The 10,384-nt window shown below is 36.5% G+C and overlaps 1 protein-coding gene across 7 annotated transcripts in view; it reads right to left on the minus strand.

The window, feature by feature from the left end:
- The window catches only part of PLEKHH2 (pleckstrin homology, MyTH4 and FERM domain containing H2), a 107,833-nt gene that overhangs the window by 89,733 nt on the left and 7,716 nt on the right, over nucleotides 1-10,384 (minus strand). The gene's annotated exons all lie outside the window — the stretch shown is intronic.

The raw sequence follows: 10,384 nt of genomic DNA on the forward strand, positions 1-10,384 counted from the left end.
ATGTGTACCTGGGGTCCATTATAATATTCTGCTCACTTTTGTATGTTTGAAAACTTCTTTAATAAAAAGTTTTTAAAAATATGTAAATGACATACTGAAAGACACATGTAAATGAAATGTAGTATGATTGAATAATATATGTAAATATATGCTAGTTAAGAGGTCATTAGTGACTTTCATGAGTTCAGCTGTAATGTGAGGAAGCAAGGACACAAGTTGGAATGCAAGAGTCTGAGTGAATTAAAGTGACTGATTAGGGTTAGACAGCCACCCAAAATGGCCACCATCAATTCCTTTCCTCCCTGTAAGTACATGTCACTTCTCTCACTGAGAGATGAGGTCTCCTGTCCCTTTTCTTGACTCTGTGATGGCTTTGTGACCTGCCTTAACACACAGAATGCAGTGGAAGTGACATCGTGCCATTTTGGGTCTAGCCTTTAAAACATATTTATACTTATATTTTTTCTTTTTATGAAAACACATTTATATATATTACAAATTAAAAGTCTGCTACTGTTGCAAAGCCATGGCAGACTCAGGAGTTGCTGAGGGCTAAATTATTCTCCAAGGTGAAAGATTTCCTTCAGTTGTATTAATATTTCTACCCAAAATGTGATTCCATCACACCCTATCCCAACGTATCCCCACACCACTTCAGGCTTTCAAAGTAGGCAGTTTCATGATTATGTTGGAAAAACCACTAGTTCTCTTTAGGAAAGATGGGGCAATTGAAGTCTTTCTGGTTGCCTGACATTCTCCCATTTTATGGCTTATACTGGACTTACACATTTAACATCTTCTAGCATCTTCAATGCTAAATAATTACCTAAATTCCAAGAGCTTGACTGAAAGCTTAAATTGAAGGTGCTGTTTTTTAAGTTCTAGAAAATGCTCATTCTCTAAAGAGTGCTCTCTAAAGAAAAATCAGTGCTGGCCATCCTAACAGTTTCAGCAGTTCCTGTTTTGATGCTCAGCTCTCCATTGCTATTTGTTTCCATCCTTTCCTTCACCAACTCCCTACCACATTGCCACCTTATATAGAGTTTTTTTTTTTTTTGTAATTATCACCACCTCCCTAATGTTTCCTTGATACATTCTGTTTCAAGTTTTATTGTTACAATATAAAGTATTTTTGCTGGCCTTTTTTTAAAAAAGAGTTAAGGACAATCACTTAAAAGAACAGAAATTCAGTCCATAGCTTCCAAAGCATCAGAGAGGAAAAAAAGCATGGGAACAGGGAGATAATGAAAACTTCATCAATATGATATATAGAAATAATACATTTATTGTGATTTCAGATACATTTAAAGAAGCCATACGTTAGGTGATAAAATCAGTCTTAATAAATTTAAGAGGGTTGAAATCCCATCAAGCATCTCTTCTGACCACAATAATATGAAAACAGAAATTGACTACATGAAGACTGAAAAAATTCACAAATATGTGGAGATTAAACAACATGCTACTGAAAACCAAATGGGCCAAAGAAAAAAAATTAAAAGAGAAATAAAAAAATACCTGGAGTAAATGAAAATGGACATGTAACATACCAAAATCCATGGGATGCCACAAAAGCAATTCTACGAGGGTTGTTCACAGCAATAAATGTCTACTTCAATAAACAAGAAAAGTCTCAAATAAACAACCTACACCTCAAGGAACTAGAAAAAGAGGAACAAACAAAGTCCAAAGTTAATAAAAGGAAAGAAAACACTGCTAATTATTAGAGAAATGCAAATCAAAACCATAATGAGTTATCACCAGTCAGAATGGCTATCATCAAAAACCCTACAAATAAATGCTGGAGAGGGTGTAGAGAAGAGGGAACCCTCCTACACTGTTCATGGGAATGTAAATTGGTACAACCACTATGGAAAACAGTATGGAGATTCCTTAAAAAACTAAAAATAGAGCTACCATATGATCCAGCAATCCCACTCCTGGACATATATCTGGAAAAGATGAAAACTCTAATCTGAAAAGATACATGTATCCCAATGTTCACTGAAGCACTATTTACAATAGCCAAGATATGGAAGCAACCTAAGTGTTCATCAACAGATGAATGGATAAAGACGACGTGGGCTGTGTGTGTGTGTGTGTGTGTGTGTGTGTGTATGTGTGTATGTATACACACATACACACACACACACATATATATATAGGAACATTACTCAGCTATAAAAATAGAATGAAGTATTGCCATTTGCAGCAATATGGATGGACCTAGAGATTATCATACTAAGTGAAGTCAGAGAAAGACAAATATTATGATAGCACTTACATGTGGAATCTAAAAACTAATACAAATGAATCTATTTACAAAACAGAAACAGACACACAGACAGAGAAAACAAACTTATGGTTACCAAAGGGGAAAGGGAATGGGGGGGAGATAAATCAGGACTATGGGATTAACAGATAGACACTACTATATATAAAATAGATAAGCAACAAGGATTTACTGTATGACACAGCGAACAATATTCAATATTTGTAATAACCTATAATGGAAAAGAATCTGAAAAAGAATATATATATATATATATATATTCTGTATATACATACACAGACACACACATATATATATAACAGAAGCACTTTGCTGCACACCTGAAACTAACACAATATTGTAAATCAACTATACTTCAAAACAAAACAAAACAAACCCAAAGTATATAACCCAGAAGGTTTGATTCTTTTTGATATACTCTGAAAACACAAAATAAATTATTTTGTTTAGAAAGTGATTTCCATGGAAACATCCTATTAAGAAGATCTCCTTCCAAAAGACTGAATAAGTCCATCTATTTCACAATTTGATTTTTGTTCTTTTTATGTTGATCAAAGCCATAAATACACATTGTGTCAACCAGTTTCATAAGATTTTTTAATAAAATAATTGTACTCTTTTGGTCAATGCTCTTATTATTTCCTTAAGTGTTCTAAATAACATGCTTCTATTTCTGTTGACTTCTTCAGTTTAGTGATTTCCTACTTACTTCCTGCATGGAGAATGAAGATTTAGCTCTTTGATCTCCTTGCCATCAACACAGGTACACTCCCGTTCTTCCAATACGTTTATATCTTACCCTTGGTTAAATTGCTGTTCTTCATTAGTATTATTGTGACTATGTATGATAGTCAAAGAGGAACCATGTAGTACACTATGGTTACTTTTTCCTTTGCTACATAACGTTTTTCCCTAGTGTCTTGTTCTTTTATTTACTTAGCTTTCTATGAACTTAATAGTTCAACTCCAAATTCACACCACTGTCTAAATCATCTCTCAGGATGCTCATTCACATCTAATTTTCCACCAATTTCATCTTCCTGAAGCAGCTCCTAAAGCCTCTGACCTGTGTCAATACAGACTGGCTCCTCTTTCTGCCTGGGCACTGCTGTCTTCTTGGGAAGGCCCTTCAACTTCCTCCCACATTGAATCTCCTATTTACTATATCTTATGCCTTCCTCTTTTTTGGTTTACTTCTTCCTTTTAATGGAGCATATCCTTCTGGAGATTCCTCAGAAAGGTTACCAGACCCTGCATGTCTTAAAAATCTCTTTATTCTACCTTCAGATAAAATTCATAACTGGCCTCAGTACAGAATTCTGAGTTTGATGTCACTTTCCTTCAGAATTTTGAATGCATTTTTTCATTATCTCCTAACTTCTAGCGTTGCTTTTGAAAAGTCCAAGCCATTCTAATTCCTGATCCTTTGTATGTGACATGTTTTTTCTCTTGGAAGGCTTGCAGAATCTTTTCTTTGGTCTATATATTCTGAACTTTCATGATGATGTGCCTTGGGGTGGAACTATTTTTATCTGTTGCGCAAGGCACTTGGTAGACCCTCTCAATCTGGAATCTTGCATCCTTCAATCCTGGGAAACCTCCGTTCATCATTTCACTGATATTCTCCCCTCTAGATTTCCTTTATCCAGAGCTTGGACATAGTGGACTGGTCCTCTAAATTTCTCTTTTCTCTCCTGTGTTCCATCTCTTCAACATCTTTCTCTACTTCCCAGGAACTTACCTTAAGTTTATATCCCAAACTCTTTATTAAATTGACTATTTCTTCTATCATGATTTTAATTTTTTGAGGGTTCTTTTTATTTCCTGAATATTCCTTGTTTCATGAATGCAATACCTTTTCTCTCTGGGAATATTAAATGATAGGATTTTATTTGTTTTGTTTCTTTTTTCCCTGCATAGGCGATATTGGTTTTTTCTGATTGGTTGTTCTCTATCTTCCATGTTAGAGGCCTTCATCAGATGTCTGGTCATTCATGAGATGCCCACTGATGTTTAAAGGTAAGGAACTAAAAAGCTGACTAGAAGCTTTTACACATATATGGGGCTTGCTGATCATGAACTTTAGTATTAGGTGATCTGACTAGACTTTCTGTTGAAGAACCACTGATGTCAGCATTATTACCTCTTTCCACCTGGGCTGATAAGATTGCCCAAAGACTTTCAATCTCCTCCTGTAGAATTGGCTGTCAGCATTTTAGGAACCATGTAGGAGAAGAAGGCTGGGAGGGGAGGACAAGTTCACCATTAAATATACATATTTCACTTAATTCTCTTGTTTATGGTGAAGCAGAGTGACAGAAACCACAGCCTAGAATAAAGATTGGAGGGTCCTGAACTTCTCCCCTGGGAGCTGAATGCCCTGCACAACCCTGTAAAGACCTACAAGGGGAAGTGAGTGTGGGGCTGGGAATAGTGGGTATTAATGGAAAACACGTGGCCCTTAGAGTCAACTAACTCCCTGAAACCTTCTCACTTATCCCCGTGTGCCGAATGTGCAGCAGCTAAGCATTTACTTCCTGTTAAAAAACTGAAATGTTCTTCTCTTATAATGCTGAATAAATTACTTGGAGGGCTCTAGTCCAACAACTGTGGCATTTATGGGCTCATGGTGTAATAAGCAGTCTCCCACCCACTCATTCTAAAGCAAACATTGACAGTTGACCAGCACTGACTATTTATACACAATTGTTGGTCAGCTTTCCAGATATCTCATTCTTAAATATAAATGGACCACCAAAGATCATCAGACATTTGAGAAAAGCTTGCAACCTGAAAACAAACAAACAAACAAACATAAAAGTGGAAAATAATCTCAGAGGAAAGAAAAATAATTCAGGGAAGAGAACTTTTAAAAAATTAGAATGTGTTCAGGAACCAGGAATTTTCAAATACATTATTTCACAGTCACGTCATAAGACAGAAATCATTATTCCCATTATAAAGACAGTGACATGGCTGGGATGTGAGTCTTCACGTTCAGATTCCCTACTGCTCTTTTAGTTGAACCACAGCAGCTTTGGTATTTATAAACTCCACACACAGCGTATAGCTCTACAGAACCATATGAAGATCAGTCCCAAATACGTGAAACCACAAAATCTTTGGCTGGAAAGCATTTGTCTTTATTTTTGTCCCTTGTATGCTATTCTTTTGGCCTAGGAATCTTTTATTGGTAACTTAAAATCATTAACATTCATAATAGGAACAACTTTAAGTTGCATGTTCTCAAGAAACCTATTGCAGAAGGAAACACAGGAACACAGGTATGACCAAGAGAGGCTAAATTTAGAATTTGAGATTCTAACCAAATTCTACCTAAGTAGTCTCTCCCCAGATTTGGGGTTTATTATTTACTTACGTAACATTGGTTGTGGCAGGGATCACGAATGCCCCATAACAGAAACTCAATAAATGTGTGTTGAACAAATAAAAGAAAGGAAAAAATAATGAATGAATGGATGAAGGTTTCAACTCTTTCCAAATAATTATTTAAAAGCAAAGATACATTTTGATAAAACAAAATCACTAAATTTTCACAATCTATGTTAAACATCATAAATACCAAACATTTCACACTGCATAAATGTAAATACACATTAAGTATATCCAATAAAGTTTAGAACACTTTAAAATCAGTTTAGGGACTTCCCTGGTGGCACAGTGGTTAAGAATCCGCCTGCCAATGCAGGGGCCACAGGTTCAATCCCTGGTCCAGGAAGATTCCACATGCCGCAGAGCAACTAAGCCCATGTGCCACAACTACTAAGCCTGCACTCTAGAGCCTGCGAGCCACAACTACTGAGCCCACGTGCCTAGAGCCTGTGCTCTGCAACAAGAGAAGTCACCTCAATGAGAAGCCCACACACCGCAACAAAAGAGTAGCCCCCGCTCACCACAACGAGAAAGTCCGTGCACAGCAACAAAAACCCAATGCGGCCAAAAATAAATTAATTTAAAAAAATCAGTTTAAATATAAGCATAGGATGAAAAGCAATACTTTGTTTTTCGAGTGATTGTTTTTATAATCATTCAAACTGGGCAATAACTTTGCAAAATACTAAAAGTGAAAAAAAAGCAATGCGGGAAATACCCATTAAGTTTTTACTTTCACAATGTAGACTGTAATGTAAAGCTTGGGTCAATTCCACAGCCAATCCATACTAAGTCAGTAAAAGAAACCTGAAATGATCCATATCAGGCTTTGGACAAAAATAAGTCTTTTATGAACAGGCCACTAATACAATAATAAAATGAAGAAGCAAATTCTAAGCCTGGTGCTTTGATTTACCAGAGTGAAAGTGCCCTCTGTAGCCAGTGTGAACACAGCAGCAAGTGGCAGAGGGAAATCTGCCACTGGTCCAGATTTTACACACACACACACACACACAGAAACACATACATACATAACACCACCATACATAACACTCAGTGATCTCATTGTTCCATGCATTGTATACAGATAAACTTATTTAATGAATTGGTTACTACAGGCAGAATACTTTAGAACCTTCAAACTCATTGATGTGGACAGAAATTCCTCATTAAGTATCTCTCTTCTTGACTTTTCCCCATAGAACCCATGAAAGACGTTATAACCATTTAAAAATTTTGTTATTAAAAATAATATCCTCAGTCAATAGCCCAAAAATGAAATTTAAATTAGCCTGAAAAATCTCATTATTAGTATATGTATAATTTTCACTGGGCACTGTGAAATATTAGGTGGGGCAAAAGAGTAACAGGGCATGTGTGGTTTAAATAGGGCAATCACAGTGGTGACTGGACTGTTACATGAAAGCAAATACAATGCTATCCAGATACTCCTTATTCTTAGACGAGAATCCTAGACCACCTCAGGGGAATCATATTCACAAGAGGAAGGTCAAGTGGCAGGAACTGCCAGACAGAAATGCTGTATCAGGTAAAGGCAGCATTAGGTTATGTGGTCCATGCTGATGCCCAAAGGGAAAATTCATATTTTTCACCTTTTCCTTTTCACTGAAAATCTAACCTGTAGGAAATAACATTCACTTCAACTGAAAAAGAAACTTTCCCTTTCCCTCCCTGACTCCAAAAATGAACTAGTAATACGGTAAAGTAGGAAAATTACTTAAATCTCAGCTTCTCTAAAGCGTTTATGTTTGGCATACTAGAGATATTTCCAACACCATTCCTTAAATTCCTCTAAAGACCTCTCCCACTTACAGCAGGACCTGCCCAAGACTTCAATAAGGCCTTTTTCTTCACAAGCTTCAATATTTGAAGTTACTTGGAAATTGTAATGGAAAAAACAAATAGGTGAAAAAAATAGTTTTAAAAAAATCCCATGTATTCTCCTAATCCATCTCCAAAACTATACAATGTATATATGATTGAAATCCATCTTGAATTATAAAAACACTCTGAGATCCTCTCATACATTTTTCCTAAAAAAATTCAGAAAGATGTCTCCCATCAATCTATAATTACATTAGTTTAAGTCATCTCCTTGTACACTTAACCAGTGTGTCCAATCAGAAGGATACAGGAAAATAATAATGAGTTACTTCTATGTGCCATGCACTCTTTTAGCTGCATCACAAAAAAAGCATGAAAGATCTAAGGTTTCATGCCAACTCTGCTATTTGCTAGCTGTGTAATATTGGGCCTACTACTCAAATGCTCTCAGTCTTAATGTCAGCATCTGTAGATTGTGGGTAATAATAGTTATGTCATAGAGTTACTGTAGGGTTGAAACTAGCTAATGGTTGTAGTCAAGGCTTAGGAACCATAGTTAAGCACCTAGTGTTAGATGCCTCAAATCAGTGCCAAGAAAACAGAACTAAGAACAAGAACTGTAGCAGAAAGGAAAAGTTGGACAGAATTTCTGGCAAAGAGCTGAGGAATCAAATTAATATTCCCTCAAGAATCTTCAGACTTAGGCCTGCAACCATCTGGAGGGAAGGTATGGAGAACTATTAGGAAGAAGCCTCAGGGCAGACTGGTTCTCACACAAAACTAAAGGTTACAGATGGGACCAGACTATCCTCTAGAACGCAACAAGTGACTCAAGTCGTGTTGGCACGCAGAAGCAATGCAAGAGGGTTTGCTTTGAAAAATACGTAATATTATGTAAACTGTTATTACTACATCCATAAATGCATCCTAACTTATGCAGACGTGTGCTGCCAAGCAGAGATGGAGTTACATGCTGTGTGGCTGAACAGAGAAGACAGAATAGGTGAGTAGGTAAGAATATCAGAGAAAGCAAAGAATGTGGTAACAAAACTGTATTAGAGATGCCATATAGGGTGACAGATAAGCATTCAAGCTCTAAAAACAAAATGCCTATTTTCAAATCTTGGCTCCACCACTTACATTTCAGCATGAACTCAGGCAAGGTAAATAAATAACTTTTATGTGCCTTAGTTTCCTCCTGTGTAAATATGAATAATATTAATAGCTACCTCATAGGGCTGTTATAAGGATTAAAAAGTTAATATATGGGCTTCCCTGGTGGCGCAGTGGTTAAGAATCCGCCTGCCAATGCAGGGGACACGGGTTCGAGCCCTGGTCCGGGAAGATCCCACATGCCGCGGACCAACTAAGCCCGCACGCCACACCTACTGAGCCTGCACTCTAGAGCCCAAGCCACAAATACTGAGCCCACATGCCACAACTACTGAAGCCCACGTGCCTAGAGCCTGTGCTCCGCAATGAGAGAAGCCACCACAATGAGAAGCCCGCACACTGCAATGAAGAGGCAACTAGAGAAAACCTGCGGACAGCACTGAAGACCCAACACAGCCAAAAATAATTAAAAAAAAAAAGTTGATATACATAAAGCACTTAGAACATTGCCTGGCACATGGTAAGCATCATTTTCCTAATCTGTAAAATGGGAACAATAAAACTTATTAATTCATAGATTGTTATAAGAGCTAAATAAATCATATCTGTAAAGTGCTTAGTACATAATAAATCAATATTTGGTATTTTTATTAAAACATGGGTGGGTACCAAAAATAATTTTTAATCCAGAGAAAAATATTTCATAGTGGAAAATAACAGAAAATATCATGAAAAGTGTTATTCCCATTTTGGTGTTGACTTTATTTACTGGGAAACCATGAGTAAATTTGGCATGCTTATCCTCTTTCCACTGTATGAAACACATCTGAATCATTCCATCTCTGAGATCTGTCAAAGGATTTAAGACAGATACAAATTATGGAAGACAAAAAAGAAGAAGAAGAAGAAGGAGGAGAAGGAGAAGGAGAATAAGAAACCACAAATAAAACAGCAATTCTGAAATAATATTCCTCTGTGAATTCCTCTATAATTCCTCTGTGAATATTCATTCACTGACAAAAAAGAAAACTTAATAACATAAATTAATCACCAAAAAACTATTTACAATTTTACTTACAGAGAAAACGACACTTTTAAAATTTACAAAATAGGCACTCAAAGAAATTTCTTACGATAAGCCTTCTGAAGAACAAAACAAATGTTGGCATTAAATTAAGAATTTAAAGGTCAATTAATTGGAACCCAAATAGGCATAACTTCTTACAATGTCCATAATGAAACCAAGAGAGTAAGTAGTCAACGGAACCAAGAAAATTTTGAGGAGGCTGTGGTCAACAGCGGGCCAACTGTTGAGAGGCTAAGGCACCTGGGATACCTAGGAAGTGTCCAGTGAGGTTTAGAGGCAAGGTTATAATTGGTGATATTGACAAAATCATTGCATACGGGATTGGGATTGTGGAAAATACCAGATAAATCACAGTACAACCCAGGAAATGATTTTTTTCTCTTCTTTTTTTTTTTTAAAATCATGAAACAGCTTTATTGAGAGGTAGGCATCATGTAACCTAAGGATTTGTGCCTATCTATCTATATATATATTTTTAACATCTTTATTGGAGTATAATTGCTTTACAATGGTGTTTTAGTTTCTGCTTTATAACAGAGTGAATCCCCTATACATATACATATATCCCCATATCTCCTCCCTCTTGTATCTCCCTCCCACCCTCCCTATCCCACCCCTCTAGGTGGTCACAAAGCACCGAGCTGATCTCCCTG

This window comes from Aethalodelphis obliquidens, unplaced genomic scaffold, assembly GCF_003676395.1.
Source record: "Aethalodelphis obliquidens isolate GAN/ISIS:26980383/991018 unplaced genomic scaffold, ASM367639v1 scaffold12, whole genome shotgun sequence".
Lineage (NCBI taxonomy): Eukaryota > Metazoa > Chordata > Mammalia > Artiodactyla > Delphinidae > Aethalodelphis > Aethalodelphis obliquidens.